The sequence below is a fragment of the Oryctolagus cuniculus genome, chromosome 2 (assembly GCF_051225735.1).
Source record: "Oryctolagus cuniculus isolate XC-2025 breed Fujian yellow rabbit chromosome 2, ASM5122573v1, whole genome shotgun sequence".
NCBI lineage: Eukaryota > Metazoa > Chordata > Mammalia > Lagomorpha > Leporidae > Oryctolagus > Oryctolagus cuniculus.
In genome coordinates this window covers 153337545-153349926 of record NC_142868.1, presented here as the reverse complement: position 1 = coordinate 153349926, position 12382 = coordinate 153337545, and the positions used below count along the sequence as shown (strand labels likewise).

The 12382-nt window shown below is 40.7% G+C and overlaps 1 protein-coding gene across 8 annotated transcripts in view; it reads left to right on the top strand.

Moving 5' to 3' along the window:
• SPTBN1 (spectrin beta, non-erythrocytic 1) overlaps positions 1 to 12382 on the top strand; it is a 213265-nt gene that overhangs the window by 11342 nt on the left and 189541 nt on the right. The window contains exon 1 of one of the 8 annotated variants that reach the window (XM_089327647.1): positions 2781 to 3019. The exons of the other annotated variants lie outside the window; for them this stretch is intronic. The gene's annotated coding sequence lies outside the window, so the exon portion shown is untranslated. Of the gene's footprint in view, positions 1 to 2780; positions 3020 to 12382 lie in introns of those variants that run through there. 8 annotated transcript variants of the gene reach the window in all.

Below are 12382 nucleotides of genomic sequence, written 5' to 3'. Positions count from 1 at the left end.
CATTGATAATAAAGTGTAAAGAACACTTAAAATTTAAAAAGATTTTTCTTTTAACTTCATTAAATGTGCATTTGATGGGGCCTTGGTGTTTCATTATTTCCAGAGTGTGGGAAAAGATGCCGGGACTGGGCCACTGGGGAGCCTCACTTAAACAGTGTCCAGGAGATCAGCTTCTGATGCCCGGCTTGGCTGGGGTGAAGCTTCTGCTTGCTCCCCCACCCTCTTGGGTGACTGTTTCTAGTATGTTTGCCTTAAGGTCAAGACTAGATGTTCAAGGGCTGCACATTTTTCTGGAATGTTCTTCACCGACTGTGCAGAGTCTTAGCGTGGGGTGGGGCCTGTTTTCTTTTTGGCCCCTTTCCCTTTTATCTTGTTTACTTAAAGGGGAAGGAAAACCCAGATTCTTTCTTAAAACAATGCTTAATTTATTTTGTTCTGTGATGTTTAACCATTTTCCATTGTATTTAGGAGATCTTTTATAATTAGTTACAATATTCTTAAAAGGTATAAAATAACTCACTTTTTAAGCCACATTAGAACTTTTTAAGCCACATTGAATTGTTGAGTATGTCTGGTGATATATTGTAATAGCTATAGTTTTTTCCTGACCGGTTTATGAAGAATATATAGCTTCATAAAGGCGTAAGTTAGGAGAAAACCCCATTGTAATAAAATATAAAAAATTTTATTACTAAAATCACAAATATTTCAGATCACGCAGAAAATAAAGAGAAACTCAGAGAAGAAATTAAAACCACTAGGTATCCCATGACTCCGGAAACATGCAGTTAGCATTTTGGTGTTGTCCTTTAAGCCTTCTTCCCTTCAGTATTTCTTCATCTCATAAATACATAACAGCGCCTCATCCTCACATCTGAGGCCAAAAGATGTGAAGTTTTGACAGTGTGTGTAATCACATGATGACGTCTCGTGGTTTCTGCATGCTGCGTGGCAGAACAAAATCTGAAGGGGAGTCAGTTACAACTGCGGCAGGAATAGCTCTGCTGCCCTGGTCTGTCTGAGGGGCGCAGGCGGCAAAGAGCGCTGGTGAAGAAGGAGAATTCAAAGTGGGGTCATTCAGATCTTCTCTTCCTGAATAAAATCTTTTTTACTGTGGAAAAATACCGGGAATTAAGTTCTCATGAGGTAATCTGTGCTTTCTGTTTTGTTTGGAAGGGAATTCCCACTAGAGTTGCATTAATTCTCCTGAGAGACATCTCCATGGTCTTCAGACAATATCCGATTTTACTTTTGTCCTCAGCTTTCAGGGAGTCTTTTAAACAGCTGCCCTGTAATGTGTCACATGTGGAATGGATGTGGCTGTCACAGTCTTGATTTTAGACGTCGTACACGTCACTGGGCTGCCTTTGGTTTGTTGAAAGCATACATGAGAGTGTTGCTTTCTTAGGGTCTTCCTATTAGCTGAGTTCTTGAACCTTCTGCCTTTGGATCTAGGCTCTGTTTGTAGAAGAAAAAGTGGGGTCCATGTTTGAAGATGCCAGCCAGTTCTCTAATCCCTGGGATCTTGGATGCTGGAGGTGACTTGCTGGTACTTCTTAATTCTGGTGTTAGACCTCTCTCTGAGGAAGGAGCTAAAATGGCTTCTCCACATGCCCAGTGGGAAGAGGGGAGAAGTGTCCTTTCATTGAGGAGCGAGAGAGAGAGAGAGAGAGAGAGAGAGAGAGAGAGAGAGAGAGAGAGCCTTTCCAGCAATTTCCTTCAGGAATGTTGGGCTGGGGGAGCACTGGGGAAAGGTGGCAAATGACCTTCTCCTCAGGTTTAAGCACTGAAGGGTGGAGAGGCCTCTTGCACAGAGGGAAAGCCGGGTTGGCCTGGGTGATGGGGCCGGGATGCTGGAGGCCAGGAGATGCAGCTGTTCTGTCAGAAATTCCCCACCTGGTGGGGACCTGATTTCTCTCTGCAAGTGGCTGAAACGCACCAAGGGAAAATGCTTGGTGGTTATTTGTCGCTCCCCGTCTTCATGGGGGAACGACACTAAACCCTGCCTAGGCTTCATATCCGAGTCACGGCACCATTATGTCGCTCCCCCTCTTCGTGGAGGAACGACACTAAGCCCTGCCTAGGCTTCGTATCTGAGTCACGGCACCATTATGTCGCTCCCCCTCTTCGTGGAGGAACGACACTGAACCCTGCGCTGTTCTTTCGTCTGCTCGGCCCTCCCCGGGTTTGCTGCTGGTTCTTCCCGGGTTGGCTACTATCCCTTCCACCTCCGTGGAAGGGCAGTTCCCCCTGGCCACATTCCCCACTTCCGCAGGGGAGCGGCACACCGCCGGCCGGTTCTCTCGGGGGCTGCACGGGTTCCCTTAGATGTTCCCCATAGATGTTCCTGGTGCATGCCGTCTCTCTCCTCCTTTATAGTCCTCCTCCGCCAATCCCAACTCGGCTGCCCACACGCCGAGTACGCTGCTCTCCTCCAATCAGGAGCAAGTCCTACAGTTAATTGGTTGAACTGGAGGCAGCTGTGCGGAAGCTGTTTACTTCTCTCCCAGCGCCATATTGTGGGAGAGCAGATGCATAGAATAAGTCTTAATTCCAGTAACTTAGTCTAGTCCGGTTGCTCCCCACAGTTATTGTGCACGTGCTGTCTGAGGGGGGGTAGGGATCTTGGCGTGGCCTCCAGGAGCTGTGACTGTTGAGGTCTGATACTTGGGATGGCAGTGAGCGGGCAGGGCCCAGAGTGGACCTGGTGGCCCAGCTCAGGGGAGGGCCGGGGCTGGAATGTGACCGCTAGCCAGACGTCTGGCTGGATGAGAACACCTGTCACTATTTTGGGAGGCGAGTGATGGCCAGAGGTGTCAGTCAGGTGACTTCTGAGAGGGGCCTGTTCCTTTTCACAGAGAGGTTGACAACTCTGTGCTGCCAGCTCCTCCTTAAATACCCAGCTTATCTGCAGGGGCGGAGTCAGGAAGCGCCCCCATCCTACAGCAGAAAGACTGTTGTGCCCTTTGGGAAGGAAAGCAAGCAGCACCCGCTTTGTGTTTTATTCTTTGTCCTAAAGGTAGGTAGGTTTTTTTTGTCTTCTGTTTAAAAAAAGTTGTGTGTGTGTGTTTCTTTAATTTGAGAAGAGAAAGAGAGAGGGAAGCATAGAGAGTTTGCCTGTTTTAAAACCAGCGCTAACTGCTAAAGGAATTCCTGAGCTGGCCTGCTAATCGGCATGGTTTCTCATTTTGAATGGCTGATTTTGCTTTTGAAGTGGGGGTTCCTGACATTAAGAACATCAGCTTTCATCTTAGCTCTAAAATCGCATTTGAGTCTTAAAAGTTTAATTAGAGAGCAGGCTAATGTGTCATCCTGTTCTGCGGGAAGATTATTCTCTGTCATTTGAACTTTATATATATTTATTTCTGGCTGTGAAGACTTATTTTCTCAATGTATAGTTGCATATATTTAAAAAAATTATAGTCATTTCTGTTGGGCTATACTTTTGTTAAAGGAAAGCTTTTTTCACATAAAATAAATACATCTTTATGAGTCATACTTAAGAACTGCTCAATCATCCTACTTGAAAGAGACATAAAATACACAGAGTGTATCAGTAGCTGGCCTGTCACTGGAATGTCGTACATCTGTGCAGAGCATGAGACTCAAATGTGCTAATTAAGTATGTTTTTTAGCAAGAATGGAATGTAGCAGCATGTGGTTAACCATTCTAGTTTGTTTTTGAAGAGGTTTTTTTTTCTTTTTCTTTTTTCTTTTTTTTTTTTTTGTGCCAAATATTAACGATTAGAAAGTACACTGACTTTGGAGGATATATTCCTGTATTAAACTCTTTATTTCACGGGGTAATGGGGCTTATTAAATACTGAGATTATCTTTAAAATACAGCTGCTGGGTAATCTGCTTCTTCGTGTAGGCAGTGGGGAAGTGATTAGAATTGAGCTTTTCATGAGATATGATCTTGCTTTTCAATTCTCCTTTAGTTGACAAGTACTTAACCTTCCTTTGAGCAATAAAGCATAATATTTCCCCCCATGTTGAGTGGTATTCTGATACTTGGGTGAACAGCTTGAGTTGGATCTTTTGGACCGAACTGAGTCCACACAGATTTTTTTTTCTTTAAGGTCAAACAGTGTGCAAAGTGACCTACTGGAAGAAATGGCAGGCTGGTTGGGTAAGGTGGCAACATCTTACGTGCTGTGTCTTTAGGGATGAGTGGGATATGATTCCAGCAATGCTGTGCATAAAAAGTTGGAATGTGTTGGAGAACTGCCAAGAGATTGGGAGTAGGCTGTGTGACAGCAGTAATGCAGCCTTGGCCTACCTTAAAATAGCTGCCGGTTAACAGAATATCTTGAAACTTGTCCTTTTGTTTGAGCAGAATCACTCCTCTAAATGTGTTGCCAAAAAATGGAGATGATTGCTTTCCCTTTTATTTTTGTGTTGTCTATTTGTATTTTCATTCTAGTGGTCTTTAAAAGCCTTGTAAGCAGGCAAAGAAAAAAAATAATAGAATTCTGTATGACATCTCACCTTGTATGGTTTTACTGATTAATTACTAACAAATTACCCCAAATTCACTTATGGTTCCTCTGCCCCACTTAACCCTGCTTTGTGGTTTGAATAAAAATTGAGGCCCCAAAGGTTTAAAAAAAAAGAAGTCCTGTGTTTTATATGTTTGATAGTCATTGGGGTGTGAATTATTGAAGTGCAAACATTAAAACATTGTAGAGGCAGAATGGGAGGTATTGGTTACTTACCATCCTGTGGAATTTCATTTAATTTTAGATGTCTTATCAAGTTCATTGATGATTTGTATGCAGTACTTGTTTCTTATTTGCAGTTGATTTACTTTTTAGTTGTGGTATTCCAGGTGGTGGTTTGTTGTTTTTTTTTTTTTTTCCCCAATAGAAAGCTTTGTTTGTTAAGTCAAGGTGGTAAAAAAACAAAGTGGGTGTTGAGGGTGTGATTCTCTGGGATGGGTTCTCTAGAGGCATGAGCCTGAGGTGATGTGATCAGGGTTGGGGGGCTTGGGGGATAGGTGGAGGGAGGGACTGCCTGTGGAACTAAGCAAAAAAGCCCATCAGTTTGGATGCTGTGAAGAGGAAATTTTAAAAGAGCAGTATTTGTGAGCAGGCCTTTGCCTAGTGGTTAAGTATCTGGGTTTGATATCCAGCTCTGGCTCCTGACTCCAGCTTCCTGTTAATGCAGACCCTGGGCTCAAGTAATTGAATTCCTGCTGCCCATGTGAGAGACACAGACACAGAGTAAAGGTCCCAGCTCCCTCCCAGCTTCAGCCCCAACTGGGAGGCCCTTGTGGGCTTTTGGGGAGTGAAGCAGAAGATGGGAGCTCTTTTTTGTTCTCTCTATCTCTCAAATAAGAAAAAATAATTCAAAAAGCATACTATTGGGATGAATGGATGGAAATAAGATAAGAACAGAGAGGTTTTATAGATTAAATATTACATGAAAACTGTGAGTGAAATTTTATTTTGAGGGGTTTAAATGTAAAGCAAATTCCCGTTACTCAAGGATTTCTTTTTTTTTAGACTTCATTTTTTAAATGTTTTTTCTATATTTTTTATTTAATAAATGTGAATTTACCAAGTGCAACTTTTTTTAACTTTTATTTAATGAATATAAATTTCCAAAGTACAGCTTATGGATTACAATGGCTTCCCCCCCATAACGTCCCTCCCACCCACAACCCTCCCCTTTCCCACTCCCTCTCCCCTTCCATTCACATCAAGATTCATTTTCGATTCTCTTTATATACAGAAGATCAGTTTGGCATACATTAAGTAAAGATTTCAACAGTTTGCTCCAACACAGAAACATAAAGTGAAAAATACTGTTTGAGTACTAGTTATAGCATTAAATCTCAATGTACAGCACACTAAGGACAGAGATCCTACATGAGGAGTAAGTGCACAGTGACTCCTGTTGTTGACTTAACAAATTGACACTCTTGTTTATGGCATCAGTAATCACCCTAGGCTTTTGTCCAAAGTGCAACTTTTGTGTTGTTGTGGCATCCCCCCCAACCTCCCTCCCTCCCGCAGCCCTCCCATTTCCCACTCCCTCTCCCATCCCCACTCTTCATTGAGTTTCATTTTCAATTATCTTTATATACAGAAGATCAACTTAGTATATACTAAGCAAAGATTTCAACAGACTGCACCCACACAACCGCATAAGATATAGAGTACTGTTCGACTAGAAGTGTTATCTTTAACTCTCATAGTAAAACACATTAAGGACAGAGAGGGGAGCCTGTGCCCAGTGACTCCCATTGTTGATTTAGTAATTGACACTCTTATTTATGATGTCAGTAATCACCCAAGGCTCTTGCCATGAGCTGTCGAGGCTATGGAAGCCCCTTGAGTTCACCAACTCTGAACTTATTTAGTCAAGGCCATATTACAGTGGAGGTTCCTTCCTCCCTTCAGAGAAAGGTGCCTCCTCCTTTGATGGCCCATTCTTTCTGCTGGGGTCTTGTTCACCGAGACCTTTCATTCAGGTTGTTTTTGCCACAGTGGCTTGGCTTTCCATGCCTGTGAGACTCTCATGGGCCTTTTAGCCAGATCTGAATGCCCCAAGGGTTGTTTAGGGCATTTGCGATTCTATGAGTCTGCTGTATGTCCTGTGCCCCCCCCCCCCCATCATTTCTCTCCCTTTTAATTCTATCCTTCATTATTTGCAGACACTGGTCTTATTTGTGAAATCTCTTCGACACTTACCCTATCTTTTTGATCAATTATGTACTTAAACTTATCACTTTAACAAGTGAGATGGCATTGGTACATGCCTCCTTGATAAGATTGATGGAATCCCCTGGCACATTTCCAGCTCTACCATTGGAGGTAAGTCCGAGTGAGCATGTGCCGACCTGTATATCTCCTCCCTCTCTTATTCCCGCTCTTACATTTAACAGAGATCACTTTTCTGTTAACTTCCAAACGCCTAAGAATAATTGTGTATTAATTACAGAGTTCAACCAGTGGTATTAAGTAGAACAAAAAGAACAACAGCAACAACAAAAAATACTAAAAGGAATAAAATAGTAAGTTGTTCCTCAACAGTCAAGACAAGGACTGATCATGTCATTGTCTCTCATAGTGTCCATTTCACTTCAGTGTGTTTCCTTTTAGATGCTCGTTTAGTTGTCATCATCAGGGAGAGCATGTGCTATTTGTCCCTTTTGGACTGGCTTATTTCACTCAGTGTGATATTTTCCAGATTCCTCCATTTTGTTGCAAATGACTGGATTTCATTGTTTTTTACTGCTGTATAGTATTCCATAAAGTACATATCCCATAATTTCTTTATCCAGTCATCCGTTGATGGGCATTTAGGTTGATTCCATGTCTTAGCTATTGTGAATTGAGCTGCAACAAATATTGAGGTGGATTTCCTCGTCTGAAAAATGTCTGTTAAGGTTCAAGAATTTCTTAAAAGATAACTTCAACAGCCGGTTTACCTGTCCCATGATGGAAAGTCCATTGAAAGTTTGGATTGGGACTAATTGCGGTAATCTTATAGCTGTTTAGAGCATCCTGCTCCAGGTTTCTTTTCTACTGATGTCTTCATATTTGCAATAAATCCTGAATTTTGCTTTGTCACTTTGAATTTCTTACATATATTTCAGAAATCCTTTCCTTGAATAGAAACTTTATTGATAGCTCTAAGTAAGGGCATTATACACAGCTATACAATTTATAATTCTTATGCCGTTTGGTCAATAGAATTGAGCTTATTTTAGATACATCTTAAGAATATACAAAAAACATTTTGTTTTTGCCACATCAAAAATATTTTGTGGAAAATGTATGGAGTCAGTGTCTTTGGATGTATTGTTGATCTTTTCATTTTCAGATGGCAAACAAATTATGATATTATTAACATGCTGGAGAATTTCTTTTTTAAAGATTTATTTATTTGAAAGAGTAACAGAGAGAGAGGGAGGAAGATCTTCTGTCTGCTGGTCACTCCCCAAATGGCCCCAAAAGACTAGACCAGGCTGGGCCGGGCTGAATCCAGGAGGCTGGTACTCCATCTGGGTCTCCCACATGGTTGGCAGAGGTCCAAATACTTGGGCCGTCTTCCACTGCTTTTCCAGATACCTTAGTAGGGAGCTGAATCAGAAGCGGAGCTGCTACGACTGGAATCCACACTCCATTATAGAAAGAAGGCTGGTGTCCCAGGCCAGGGTGTAACCCGCTGCTCCATAATGCCTGCCCTGGAAAATTTCTTTATGAGCTGATGACGTCTCAATGTTTAAGAGTCTGCTTTTACACATGCCCTCTGTTTTTTTGTTTGTTGTTGTTTTTTTTTTTTTTTCAAGCACATCTTCTTATAATAGAACAAGTAAATTGAGTTTACGAGATGTGGGTTATAAGCCTGGTTCCTGTGTACGTAGCATTCCGTTGTCTGGTTGGATCACATGAAACTATATTTCAGATAGTTTTTGCCTGAGACCATTTGTTGATTTAGGATATATATTCCTTTAATCTTGCAAGAGAATTTGGCCATTCACTTTTAGATGAGCGGACAAAAAGTTAAATATACGCATTTCCTTTTCTGGATTATTGTCTGAAGTAGAAAATAGACATTTTTAATGGTACACATGCATATTGGGTGTTCTCTCTCCTTGTTTGTGTGCAGGCTTGTGAGAGTAGGAACAAATAAGCTTAAGCATTTCAGATATTCCAGACGTAAAAATGCGTGGCATTTCCGTATATATGTTGGGGGGTGCGCAGAACAGACTGCGGTTGCCTCTTTGTGCAGAGTGAGGCAGATGGGAACGTCAGCAGACTCTGCAGCAGATGGCAGCGGGGTGGACAGGTGAGGACCACATGGAAGTTTGTGCCACTGGTAGATGGGGCAATAAGTTGGTTTATGAAACACCAGCCATTTTAGAGGTTTCTACAGCTGTTGTCTGCCAGCTGAAAATAAATTGAACTTGTTCGAATAGTAAAGAATTTTGCTGTCTGAATAGGCTTAGATCAAAATGGTGCTTCAGATGTCTGTAAATATGTATATTTTAACATTATTGCAATTTTAAAAATTGGTGATAATATAATTGTCCCTTATTGCTAAGGTAAAAGCTGGGATAATATGGAAGCAGTGCAGTGTAGCAGTTAAGAGTGCTGCCCAAGAGTCAAAATGCCTAAGTTTGAACCTGAACTTCACTGTGGACTCACTTTTTGACCTTGGGCAAGTTATTAACCCTTCTCTGTCTTATCTGTAAGAGGAGGGATAATCATAGGCGATATCATAAAGGATTATTGTAAGGATTAAGTAAGCTAATACAAGTAAAGTAGTTGCTTGACAAATATGTATTAACTTGGTATTACTATATTAATAAAAATAGTGTTATGGGGCCAGCGCCGCGGCTCAATAGGCTAATCCTTCGCCTTGCAGCGCCGGCACACCGGGTTCTAGTCCCGGTCGGGGCGCCACATTCTGTCCCAGTTGCCCCTCTTCCAGGCCAGCTCTCTGCTATGGCCCGGGAGTGCAGTGGAGGATGGCCCAAGTCCTTGGGCACTGCACCTGCATGGGAGACCAGGAGAAGTGCCTGGCTCCTGGCTTCGGATCAGCGCGATGCGCCGGCCGCAGCGGCCACTGGAGGATGAACCAACAGTAAAGGAAGACCTTTTTCTCTTTCTCTCTCTCACTGTCCACTCTGCCTGTCAAAAAAAAAAAAAAAATAATAATGTTATAGAAAACCTTCAAATAGCATAGGAAGCTTTTAACAGGATTGTAGAATACAGTAATATATAAGTGATATTGCCTAAACCATGCAGAAAAACATACAAAGAAAAGATTAGAAGGAAGGACTCAAAATGTTTTTTTATGGGGAGAGTATGGTCAGTGGGATTACTTCTAATTTTTATTTTGGTCTCAGAGCTCTTTTATATTTTTCAGTGTTCTGCAGTAAGCATGTGTTACTTTAATAATTTGAAAAAATAAGCTTTTTTGAGAAGTGCATGTATCCTTTGCAAACATTAGTATGTTGGTTGTAAGAACATCGTATTATTGTTTAAAACCTCAGGGCTTTCTAGTTGGCAACAGTTTGCCTTCTTTTGATTCTGTAGAACTTTCTCAAGTTCTTATAAAGTTCTTCAGAGTAATAAACTCAAAATTTAAAAAAAGTTTCATCATAGATTGATGGTGTTATAAAAATTATATGTATGTATATTCATATGACTGCCATTTGTTACCATCTTAGACAAAATTAGGCAATAGAGTTTAGGTTTTCTCTTATGAAAGGAAGATGATATCAGTGGTTACTGTCTACAGAGATCACAGTGTCAAGGACAAATGCAGCGCTGTATACATCATTTCTGTGTGGCACATGGTAGACAGTAAGTGATGTTACCACCATCACTGTCTACTGCTCCCTCCCCCAGATGAACTATAAACAAACAAGACTTGCTCACTTAAATTAGTCCATACCATGATGCTTAGTTTTAATTCTTGGATCCTTTAGTGCTTGGCTTAAGATTTCTGTAGACCAAAGGGGGCCTTCTTAAAAATTTGTTCTTGTGAGCTTATTTTCTAGCTCTCTGCCCTCCACATATTTCTATTCATAGCTTGATTTTAACACATAGTCAATATATATAAGTTTGTTGAAGAACAATTCCCTTCACAGTGTATCATGTGGCGTAGGCTAGTGCTGTAATAACCAGATATCTTCAAAATCTCGGTGGCAAGAACTCACAGAAGTATTTTTTTCTCACTTATATTCTGTGTGTTTCATGGGCTGCTGGGGGCTCTGTCCCATGTGTTTTGCTCACTTGGAGACCCTCACTACTCAGTTGTACACAGACCATTAGCCAAAATTAGTCACATCCCACACCCAGCTGTAAGGGCAATGGCAAGAGTAACCAGAAAGAGAAATGACTGGATATGTGTGATCATCAAAATTTCTAACTCAACTTAGATCCCATTATCAACAAGATGGTCTAACCCAGTGTTTCCTGTCACCTGCTTTGAAGTGCTAGTTTTAAAGGCTGTTAACATTTGTTATTATAAAAGGCATTCCCTGATCTAACAAATCAGGGGAATGCTAAGGTAGGTAAAATGTAGTACGCTTCTTTAGTGATGGATTTCTCCGAAGCTTTTTATGTTACTAGGGAGTTGTAGGGGAGAGTAATATACGATGACTCCCAAACTATCCTGACCTTGGAATTCTTTTCTTATTTTTTTATAACCTTTCCTGGGTACAGGGTTTCATAGAATATGTTTTTTGGTAATACTAGCCTAGTCTGTTCTCCTACAAAGCGGAAATAATGGAATTGCACTTTAATTTTCATGTTGGGAAGAAGCTTTACTTTTATTTGTTAGAAAGAGTGACTGTTTTGAAGAGTCTGATTTCTCCTGTTAAAAATCAAATTACAGGCAGCGTTTTTAAAGTTAACCCCTATTGGTTGTATGCCTGTGTTGAATCTACAGATTTTTCTTTATTTAGTTGCTTTTGTGTTCTAAAGTTACCACTGAAAAGAGAGATAAGCAACACATATCATAGCAGTTATAAAAAATTGAATTGGTTCAAACAGATGGTCCAAATGCATCAAATTTATTTGGTTTCATATTTTCTTGGTTCACAAAACTTTTCTTTTTATTAATTAGATAAACAGTAAAATTTTTCATGCTATTAAGTGTTCTTCTGACATCCTTTTAAAGTGACCACATAGTCTGCCATTGGCTAGGTTTGTCATTTATTTAGTCAGTTACCAAATATTGGACATTCAGGATATTTCCTGGTGGTTTTTTTTTGCAATTATAATTAATGCTACAGTGAGTTTCCATAGTTGCATATACCTGATTATTTCTTAGAGTATGGAGTTGCCATATCCAGGACATAAACATTTATGATTAAGTCTTTTTATACTTAACTGCTTTTGCAGTCTAGAAGGATTGCACCAGTTTTTATTCCTGCTAGCACTGTAGGAGAGTGCCCATTTAGTTTACTTAATTCTGTTCTAAAAATAAAATCCTGTCATATATGAATCTACTTTTTATTCTCTGGGTTATGTCCAGGCTTAGAATTCTGTCTAATTAGCAAAAAAAAAAAAGGTAACTTCTCTGGGGAGGCATGAAGTCAGACAGACAACTCACTTTTTTTTGTAACAGGCTTTATAGAAGTTTTGAAATACAACACTGCTGAAATTAGGGCTCAGATGAGAAGCAGAGAGACAGTGTTTGTCAAGAGGTATTTCTTATTTCTCTACCAGAAGACTTGGGGTTTAAGCAGTGTTCATTGTCAGGGAGTTTATGTAGCAGATCGTCGTATGGAAGTTTCCACTGTAAAATTCATGGCTATAAACTCCATGTGATAAACTTTTAGGTAAGAAAGAGCTGTGCATGGGGTAGATGCTTTGTGACTTTTGAGCTTGTGCCATTACCTTTTCCTCTCATG